Source organism: Cebus imitator, unplaced genomic scaffold (assembly GCF_001604975.1).
Source record: "Cebus imitator isolate Cc_AM_T3 unplaced genomic scaffold, Cebus_imitator-1.0 Scaffold502, whole genome shotgun sequence".
In the NCBI taxonomy this organism is placed as follows: domain Eukaryota; kingdom Metazoa; phylum Chordata; class Mammalia; order Primates; family Cebidae; genus Cebus; species Cebus imitator.
In genome coordinates this window covers 920,857-932,607 of record NW_016107817.1, presented here as the reverse complement: position 1 = coordinate 932,607, position 11,751 = coordinate 920,857, and positions in this window count along the sequence as shown.

The following is an 11,751-nucleotide window of genomic DNA, read 5'->3' as shown; positions in this document are numbered from 1 at the left end:
TTGTGTTTGTGTACATACATATATACATAGATAGATAATAGGTAGACATATTGATGATAAAGTGAGAGAGACAAAGACTGATTTACTATGTGAAATTGACTTAAGTGATGTAGTGCCTGTCTAAGCAAGATCAAAACCTCTGGGGCAAAGATCACAGACAGAATGTAACATATGGGCATTGGATAACGCTATTGTCCACAGTATTCAAGAAGCTATCAGGAGCAGGCTGGAACTCCATGGGCACAGGCAGAAGCTGCTGTACCTTAATGACATCTGCAAAATTCTTCATAGGAACACTTAAATTAGTGCTTAACTGTATGACTAGCACTGTAACCTCACCAAACTGACATATTAAAGGAAAGTGAGTTTCAGTAAAGATTCCAGTTATTTCTTTTGTAAAGGTTTAATATAATATATTTGTGAGATCATTTGGACCTGGAGATTTTGTTTTAAATTTTCCATTAAATTATAAATCCGTTTTATTGAAATAATATGTAGGAATATTAATATTTTAAATTTATTCCTTTGCAAGTTTTATAGATTTTTTATTGTCAAGGAATTTGTGCGCTATATTGAGGTGAATTTTTTAATGGTATAATTTATATATTATTATGTATGGCATTGAGGCTAATTTAATGGTACAAGTTATATATTATATGACAAAAGTTTTTAAATATTCTTGCACTCAATTTTTAATGTCTGTGGGAGATTTGGTGCTGCTGTTTCTTTGTTTCTCTCTCACACCCTCTCCCTGTATCTCTGTTTCTCCACTTGTTCATTCTATCTAGTTGTTTGTCTTTGTATTGTTACATTTATGGAGCAACTTATTATTTCATTTTTCCTGCTTTGTAAATTACTATTAATTTTCTAGATTGCTTTTAAAAGCCTGTTTCTTTCCTTCTGTTGCCTATATGTTTATTTTGGTCTTAATTTTCTCTCCTTTTAAGAGGCAGCTTTGGTTCTTGATCTATGACTTTTTCTTTTTTTCTAGTATAAACATTTAAAACTTTAAAAAATTTTTCACATTGCCTTAGTTGCTTTTCACAAATTTTGATATCTTTGATTAAAAAATTCACAAGTTTTTATTTTTTTCAGTTGTATTTTCTCATTTTCCTATCTATTAATTTGACTTTTGAGCTATTTAGAAATGTATTTTTTAATTCCTCCCTATGGTGAGCCATTTCAGGTACTTTTAAATTATTGTTTTCTAATTTAATTCCATTTTTTTTCATAGAACATGTTCTGCATGATTTCAAACGTTTTATGTTTTAGGATTTATTTTATGTTCCAGAATGTAGTCAATTATACTGAAAGTTTTGTGTGTACTTGAAACTAGCAAGTATTCTGCAGTATTTCAATGTGTATCAGTATGTATACATATTTGTAGCACTATAAATGGGAATCCAGTTAAGCTAGTACAGTATATAGTTGTAATAAAATCTGCAAATCCATCTGATATTTTGCCTACTTATTCTATCAATTTTTATTTTTCTATTTATGTTTTGGAGACAGAGTCTCACTCTGTTGCCCAGGCTGGAGTGCAATGGTGAGACCTTGGCTCACTGCAACCTCTACCTCCCTGGTTCAAGTGATTATCCTGCCTCAGCCTCTTAAGTAGCTGGGATTATGGGAGGAAGCCATGACACCTGGCTAATTTTTGTATTTTTAGTAGAGACAGGGGTTTCACAATGTTAGTGAGGCTGGTCTGAAACTACTGACCTCATATGATCCACCCACCTCGGCTTCCCAAAGTGCTGGGATTATAGGCATGAACCACCATACCAGTCTTATTCTATCAATTAAGAAGTGTTAACATCTCAAACAATGATTATGTATTCATATATTCATCAATTTAAGCATATACATTTGATTTTGTTAAGAGTACCTGACAAAGTCTCTTTATAATATTAAATATCCTAACTCATCATTCTTTTAGAATTTACTTTTTTATATTAATGTAGCCACTTAATGTTTTTCATAATCAAGCTTAACGTTCTATATATTTTTTTTATCATTTTATATCATCCTATTGGTATCATTCTACTTAATGTAGTAATCCTATAAGTAGTAATCTTATAGAGTATTAACACACCTTTCTTTTAATCCAATCTGAAAATTTCTGTTTGCTTAATGGACTGTTTAGACCATTTATATTTAATATAATTATTAATATATTTGAGTTTAAGTCTATAATTTGGCAAATTTTCATTTTTTTTTTGTCATTGGCTACCTCTGTCCCCCACTTTAAGACTTTTAATTTCTTATAGTATTTTTTTTTAGTCTCCAATTAACTTTTCAATCCCAATTTTATGCCACAATGGTTAACTTGGAACAATGGGGTCTATGAGAACTTTCTGCAATTATGGAAATGGCTTATAATTGTGCTGTCCAATAAAGTTGCTAAAAGTCACATTTGATGAATGATCATTTAAAATGTGATGTGTTACTGAGAAACTGAATTTTTAAAAGTTCTATTATATCAATTTACTCTAAATAGCCACGTATGACTAATGGCAGCTACCTTGGACAACACAGATCTATAGTTACAATATGCATTCCTAACATCACAACTAACAGTCTACTTGCATTTTCCCCTTTTTTTGTTCTTTATAATATCATTGTATATTTTACCTCTACACATGTAATGAATTCCAAAATGTATTGCTATATTTTACTTTCTCTCATTAATTTTTATTTAAAGAAATTGAGAAATGATAACAATGTTATATGTTCATGCCTATTTACCATTACTGGAGCTTTTTATATTTTCAAGAATTTAGATCCAAAATTTAGATCCATCTGGTATGATTTCCTTTCAGTGTGAAAAATTTTGGTAATATTTTACTTAATGTAGATCTTGCAGCATTTATTTATCTGAAAATATATTTATCTTTGTGTTTGAGTGATATTTTAATTGGATTTATATTTCTCAATTCAGTTTTACTTTTCCTTATTATCACATTTGTTTATTTATTTACTTTTTTATTTATGTATTTTTAGAGGTGGAGTCTTGCTCTGCCACCCAGGTTGGAGCCCAATTGAGATTATCATAGGTCACTGCAGCCTAGAACTCCTGGGGTCAAGCTATCCTCCTGCCTCAACCTCCCAAGTAGTTGGGTCTATATACAGAGAGAGAAGTAGAGAGAGAACACATACATATATACATATACACCATATTTAGCAAGTTTTTAAGTGCTTTAGGTATATACAATTATTTGTAATCTTAGATTTTTGTTTCTATTTACTGCTGACTTTTAAGTACAAATTCAGAATATCTTAGAATAGCCCATCACATTTCCAGTCAATGATATAATCCAGCCCCTTCTCATAGAACATGACACACTAAATCTTTACATATTATTGTCCTTTGATATGTTTAGTGAGAAGCATTATTTATTGGTTTCCTTTCATTTCTTATTGTATTGTATATTATAAATAATCTATCAGTTTACTCTTGTTTAAAGATATTTTTGTAAGGCTTTACTAAGTTGAATTTTCCAGACAAAGAAAAACTTGTAACATTCCTTTCTTTTCTTTAACTAAATCAAGTAAGTCTGAATGCATTAGTGGTCTATATTTTCATGGAGGATAATTGACAGACACTGATGTCTCTCCTTTTAACTAACTGTCAAAGAGTATCCTAAGAGGCCCTAGGGAATCTGGTAAGCCATTATAATGATGTTTATATGTCTAAATATCATACTAACAATGTAACACCCTCCAATTAATAAAATTGTTTCTAAAATTAACATCAACATTATTCCAATAAATATAATATCATTATTTCATTATGAAAGTAGTATTTTATATTTCTTTATAAACATTAATATAAAATGTACTTTTTTTCTTTCTGTAAGCCATTAGTTTGTTCTACATAAACTAAGAAAATATTCCCAAGGATAAATATAACTTTTACTAAATAATCTACCAGAGCACTTGAGAATAATTTACAAGCTAATCTTTATTTTTTCCTTTACCTAAGGAAAAAAAAGCTTAACATTAAAACACCTTATAATTCTCAAGTGTAAAAAATATATATTTGAAAACTTCAATTCAGATATATGTACTTAATACGTTGATTTTTAACTACATATAGGTAAAACAACATCTATGTAATAGAATATTTATTCATATATATATATATATATATATATATATATATAACATAAAGTCCATCTGAACTAACTCGTCAAAAAGTCGGATGTTTAGTAGATATTGCTAAAATAATAAGTTTGATAGTGTGAGCACAGACAAGACGTAAAGATAGATTCATTTATAAAAATAGATTTCAGTTTCATTTTGTGCTAGAAAAGGAAAAACAAGTAGTTATTAGCAACCAATAGTAGGCAAGGCAAATGATCTACAACTGTCATAGAGAATAAGCTTAATTTTACACCCTAATTTTTAGGATAAGAAGGCCACAAACTGAGACAATAGTCAATTGGCACTAAGAATGATGGGAAATAGTCTGAGTAGAGAAAATGTTCAGACCCCATATGTAACCAAACTTGTACCACATCATATGTAATTTCTACTAGACTTCATTCTAGACTTCTTGTATGTAAGACAGTTTTATTTGTACACGTAAGTTTTTATTGAAGCCACCACACATTAATTATTTACATTTAAGAAAGACGAAATCACCCAAAAGTCACAGTTAGCTGGCATAGACCTCGTAGGGACATTATAAATACTTGATAAATGAACGTACAGTAAATGACTTGTTATCTAAATGTGCTATGGGATAATATAATAATGGACTAATATTTTAAATGGCAAAGATAATTTAATGTGAAAATAAATGTAAATAATATAAAAATTTTTATTATATATTGTAAATGTTTTATTACATATAATACTTTTTATATTGTATGGAGTTATATGTAATATTACATATTATTTATAAAAATGTATTCTTTTAAGAAAAAAGGAAATCAAATGGCAGAAATCTAAAATACAAAATGGCAAACAGAAATTCCAATGTTGATAGACCTGCAAGAGACATGACCATGTCTTGGGGCCTGTGAAAGATGGAAGGCTAAATTGGAGGGTCACATGATCCCACAAATGTCAAAACTATCAACAAAAGTATAAATAAGAAAAGAATCATTACAAAATTAGATGGTAATTGAAGTTGTTGTGATAAACTTTTACACTGGTAAGTTGAGGACAAGAAACCCCCTCCACTAAAAATTCAAAATTATAAACAAGACTTCATGTTGGATTGGTGTCTGAAGGTCTAAAAAAGTCCAAGTAGTTTGATTTTAAGAGTTCACAGATTTGAAAGTACTTCCAAGATTTTGAATAAAGACATTCAAATCTTCTACAAAACAGTTTAACCTCCTACAAAATCCTGATAAACCCAATAATGGAACATTACAAAACAAGATAAATTCATGAATATAACCAAGAGTAAACAGAAATATTACCAATAGAATCAGCTTCTTCTATTCTTGGCTCAACCTTCTTTTCAGGCCTCAGAGTCCCCTATAGAAACCTAGAAGACAGAGAAAGAGAGTATAAAGAAACTAAAATTTCTCATTTATTTTTGCTCAAATGTGCCTTATATCTATATATTTTGCTAACATTCTGTTAATGATATGTGTTGTCATTTTACTCATTTAAAAAGTGGTGGTAGAGGAAAGCCTATTGGGCTGGTAAATAAAATCTCTGGCTTGATGAAGATTTTTTGAGATGAATATATGCTATGGAAAAGGCACTTCAAATTCCTAAAGTCATGCCAGGCATCTCTGTCTCATTGATAAAAATCTTGGAGAAGAACCAAGGAGTACATGTGCAGCTCATCATCACTTAGCAAATGCTATTGAAAATGTATATTTACAAAAATATTCATGAGACTGGGTATCTCTGTCCCTTAGTTACTTTTCTCACATAAAATTAAAAAATAATAATGATTATCATTTCATCACATGAATGTTGTAAAGAGTAAATAAGTTGATGCATATAAAATATTTAGTTTAGTGTTGACTCATGGTGAGAAATACATCTTGGTGCCATTATTATTACGATCTTTGAGTCTCAGTATGGTTTCTGGGTTAGTATTTAGAAGATTAATAGCACCAGAGGATTGGGAGATGAAGGCACAGCCTGCCTTATCTAGGATAACCCATCCATTCCTCTGTTGAAAAAAGCCTCTGTCTAATTCCCATTTCTGTGACCTTGTTGGCATCTAGGCCTTCAAAATATGATTAACAAGTTCATCACATGTGCAATATTCTAAGATAAGTTGCCCCCAAGTAAAGACAGAAGAATGTTTCTCTAAAGGACTGAGACCTGCAAAAATGTAAATAACTGCTTCACTTGTCATAGGTAGTGAAATAATATCCCACAGATTTTTACTCTAGGTAAGACAAAGTGTTACTATTAATCTATTAAGAGAATTATTAGCATTATGGATATTTGACATTCATTTCCTAAAAAAAAAAAAAATAGCACATAGTTAAATTTAACTACAGAATTTATTCAGCATTCTGCTAAGACCAGCTGTCACACAATGCCTGGCAATGTTGCAAAGCTCCTATTTGCATGCACATTCGCAGATAGTAGGAATCCCTCTACTGTTTATAATGGATGTTGCATTTTTAGTGAAACATCTGTGTTGTCTTGAGTGTGTTATGACTTTTAATCTTTAACTTAATATGTTTGTAGATGTATTGTTCCAAATTTGGTTTAATAATTATTTTAATTTGTTGTAAATGTTAAATATTTAAATATTTGATTAAATGGTTTTCAATGTGATTTGATTTCCCAATGTAAATGTATGTGCCTTATATTAATTAATTATGGTCTGTTTACATTTACAAAAAAGTATTTCAGCAATAATCTTAAGAATACTGGAATATTTCTAGTTGTTATTTTCATAAAGATCAACTGAAACTTTCTCATTAATGGTAGGATATTTAGCAGGAAACATATCTTTGTACCATTATTGTTGTTATCTTTGAGACCCAATGTGTTTTCTGGGTCAGTATTTATATTCACAGGATATGAATTAGTGCTTTATAATTATATACATTTGAAAGTAAATGCAAGGAGAATAAAGTTCTCAGATACAATAACTCTGATTTAATTTTTTTTAAGTTGAAAACCTCCAAGAGAGCATTGCAACTACATTTCCAACTTTGGATATTTATGCAAGTTTATTTTTTTCTTTTTAATTTTTTGTCTGTTTTCTTTTACCTATTAATTTGGAAACATATATTCAAAGAAAGTTGTGAAGCTAATACTGAAAAGACCGTATTTATCAGTTATTTTGTTCTATTGATAATGCTTTTGGTGTCCTGTCTCATCTAGTGTCATACCTTCACCAAGATATAGGTTCTAAAGATTTTCTACTCTTATCTTTGAAACCTTTACGATTTTAGATTTTATATTTAATTCTATGACCTGCTTTGAGTCCATTTTCAAATAAGGCATGATGAGGCAACCTTATATTTTATTTTTGATTTTTTTTTTGCTCATAGATGTCCACTTGTTTCAAATCATTTGTTAAATAAAACTATTATCCCTCCATTGAAGTGCTTTTTCACACTTGTCAAAAATATTCATGAGGCTAGGCTCATGCAAATGCATTTCTGAACTTTCTAGTTTATTAATCTATGTCTTCTCCTCCAACAATGTCACACCACCTTGATTACTATAGCTATGTAATAAGTAGTATTTTATAGAGTAATTATATCTTTGAAAATTATTTTAGCAATTAGTTTCTTTATATTTTAATACATTCTTTTAGAATAATCTTCCTTACATGTAAAAAAAAATTGAAATTTTGATAAGAATGTTGCTTAAGTGTAAGAAAAATTTGTCAGTTTTATAATTTTCACCAAAAACTTCCTAGACATTAAAAATAAATTATACCTATTTCATTTCTTAAATAACTAAATAATATTGTAGTGTTGATTTTGTTCTACATGTTCATTGCAAGTGTATAGAAACACAAATGATTTTTGTATGTTGATCTTGTAAATTGTGACCTTGCTGAATGCACTAATTAGCTTTATGAAATTGTTGTAGAAAAACTGGGATTTTCTAGGTAGATATTGATATTCTTTGGTTCTGTCTGCACCCAAATCTCATATTGAATTTTCAGGTGTTGTGGGAGGCACCTGGAGGGAGGTAATTGAATCATGAAGGCAGGTCTTCCCCATGCTGTTCTCCTGGTGACAGATAAGTCTCCCAATATCTGATGCCTCTGTAAGGAAGAATTTTCCTGCACAAGCTCTGTCTTTGCCTTCTGCCATCCATGTTAAGACATGACTTGTTCCTCTTTGCCCTCCCCAGTGATTGTGAGGCCTCCCCAGCCATGTGGAAATGGAAGTCCATTAAACCTCTTTTTCTTCCCAGTCCCTGGTGTGTCTTTCTCAGCAGTGTGAAAAGAGACTAATACAGACATTCATAACAACTGCACAAAACAGCAGTCTTATTTCTTCTTTTCGAAACTGTATGCTTTAAACTATTTTTCTTGCCTTGTTTCCCTTTCTAGAACCACCAGTATCAAATAAAATTAGTTGTGAAAGTGAGTATCCTTGCCTTGTTTCCCACATTAGAGGAAAGCCATTCAGTCTTGTAGCATTAAATATGATGTCAGCTTTAGGGTTTTTTTTTTTTTGTTTGTAGATAATCTTTACGAACCCAAGGAAGTTTCCAATATTTATTATTTTTCTGATTTTTAAAAAATCAATAATGGATGTTAAAATCTAAATATATCTTATGGCTATAAGATCTTAATATTACTTTGTTCTAGATACAAAGCTTTCTTTGTCCTATAGCTATTGATATGATCATGTGATGTTTTTATTTAACTTGCTAATTTCATAGATTAAATTAACTACTTTTCAAATGTAAAACCAGCCTTGCATCCCCAAATAAACCCAATAGTCAGTGTATAGATCTTTTTATGTCATGCTAAGTTTTATTTGCTAATATTCTCTATGGAGTTTTTTCATATATGTTTCTGAGAGATATTTGTGTGTGATTTTTAGGAGTGTGTGTGTGTGTGTGTGTGTGTGTGTGTGTGTGTTTTATCTAGTTTTAAAGTCAGAATAATACAGACTTAATAGAATTATTTGGGAAGTACTTACACATTTTCTATATTAAAAAATATATAATTGATTATAATTCATTTTTCAGTGTTTCATAGATTTCTCCAGTGACTATCAGGGCCAGACAATTTCTTGTTGGGATGTTTTAAAAATTACAAATTCATGTCTTAATAGTTACAAGACTATTAAATTATGTGTTTTATGTTGAAATATTGTTTTAGTGTGTACTTTTAAAAGCATTGGTTCATAAAATCAAAGTTGTTCAGTTCAGCTATGTAGAGCTACTTCTTTTATGCCCTTACTACCCTTTTGATTTCTGCAGTGTCTATAGTAACATGCCCTGTTGTATTTCTTATATTAGTAATTTGTGTCTTTACTCTCTCTTTTTCTTCTTTTTTGGTCAGACTTTCTAAAGGTTTATCAATTTTATTAATCTTTTCAAAGAACTTTGACTTTGAATTTAAATAATTATTTCTATTTAATTATTCATAGAAGTTTTCGTTTACATAGAACTCTCAAATGTATCTACACTACGTAAGCTACCCTGTAATGCCATCCTAGCAACATTATTTTGGGACACTGGATGAATAGCTCTAGTACCATAAGAAATTATTATCCTGTGTAATGCATCTCAGCCAGATGCATTATACCTCGTTCTATGTCATAATAATGAGGGTCTACATTTTTCTTAATTATTCTGCCACTTTTAAGTCACAGGAAAAAGAAAATATTATATCAATAAATGAGGCTGTATTCACACAGCAGAAAACATGATTTGATAAAACAATTTATATGCAACTCTTATTATATTTAACCAATATTTTAATTTACAAAATTACTTTCACTATGCCTTTTTGTAAAGATTTCAAATATTTCTGATCAATAGTAATTTTTGCAGTGTCTACCTGATGTTATTTTCAACATAATTCTAGGGGCATAACAGTGTGTAAAATAGCGTTTTTGAAATTACTATTAATAATTACTATTATTCAACCTAATTACTATTACTATTAATAGTAATAGTAATCATGCTGATGTGAAACTTAGATTGCAACTGGCAATTGAATTTAAATGAGACAAATCTGCATAAATAAATATTTAAATTACCACGATCTTATTTTCTGTAACAAGAAAATAAGGATATTTAAAGAATGTAAATTGATTTATATGTTCATTTATATTTTTTATCTTTTATGATTAAAATAATGTAACTCATTTAATTTTTTTTTCAGAAAACAAATTAAATACAGGCTGGCAACTTTGTGTGCTGGTTTGTTCTTATGTGAATTAAACCATTGAGTTATAAACTCGTCAAAAACTGCACTTCCAATAGAATGCTGCCAGCATGATCTGCTATAATTAAGTTTTAAGTAACAATAATGACAAAGAAAAATAATAGTTTTCATGTTCATCTGAGGCTTAAAGTAATCCTTAACTTTCAGCATAAATAGTGAAGACTCATTATTTTCAATAGGTTAAATTAATAGGATAATATATCTTACAGCAATCACATTGTAAAACTTTTAGATTTTTGTCTCTGTTAATAAGTTTTAAGTTTCACAGTAAATACTTACATCTAGTTAGCAGGTTATAATCTTATTGAGCAATAATAATCATTAGTACTTTCTTTAAATTAAAAAAAAAAACAAAAGTTTTTTTTTCTCCCTAGAGCAAGTTATCATTGCCCACCTTCTGTAACAATTTAGAACACCATTGTAATTTCTTTCAAACTACAAAGTGGAATAGAATGTTTAAGCAGCTAGTTGATTCAATCAAGGTTTTTCCCATTGACATGTGTTTAAGTTTTTTTTGTTTGTTTTAATTGAGAATGAGAAATTTTTCAGATTGGTTTGCACAGTATTTCTAGATATATGTTTAACTTTTGTTTTAGTTTGTATTTGGAAAAGGTAGCTTGGGGATCCTAAATAAACCCACACTACTTAAAATACAAGACCAGCTGTTACTTCCAAGAACACTTGCCAGGAACTGTAGACCCAACCTCAGCTGGGGACTCTGAATTTGTGGGCTTCTTGCCCAAGGGCAGTGAAAGATATGTTCCAGTATCACAGATTCTGCAGCTATGTTAATTCAATAACAAATATCTGCATTAGGGTTAAAACATAAGAAAACACAAACATGGACAGTTTTTTAAATAATGTTCACATTAAGTATTATTCTTTACAAATTAAAAGAATTATTAAATTTTATTCAAAATTGTTTTATTAGAAAAAAAGCTTTTATTTATAGAGGACTATTATGTTTTTTTAGCTGGGCACAGTGGCTCACTGCTATAATTTCAGCACTTTAAAAGGCTGAGGTGGGAGGACCACTTAAGGTCAGGAGTTTGAGACCAGCCTAGCCAACGTGGTGAAACTCCATCTCTGAGTCAAGATCGCACCATTTCACTCCAGCCTGGGTGACAGAGTGATATTCTGTCTCAAAAAAAGAAAATATTATTATTAACATTTTTTAAGTTGAGGCATTTACTAAACCACAGTTCAAAGAATTAAACTAATTACTGTGTAAGAACTGGTTTGGGCAGTTGCTGAATGATCATGACTATAAGATCTAAATATTTAAGAACCAAAATTATTTTTCTATAACTTAAAAGCTTCTTTGTATATGACTCTCATCTAGTTCCTCTCTGTTTAATATCCTGGATTTCAATTTATAATTTTCTTTTTTTTTT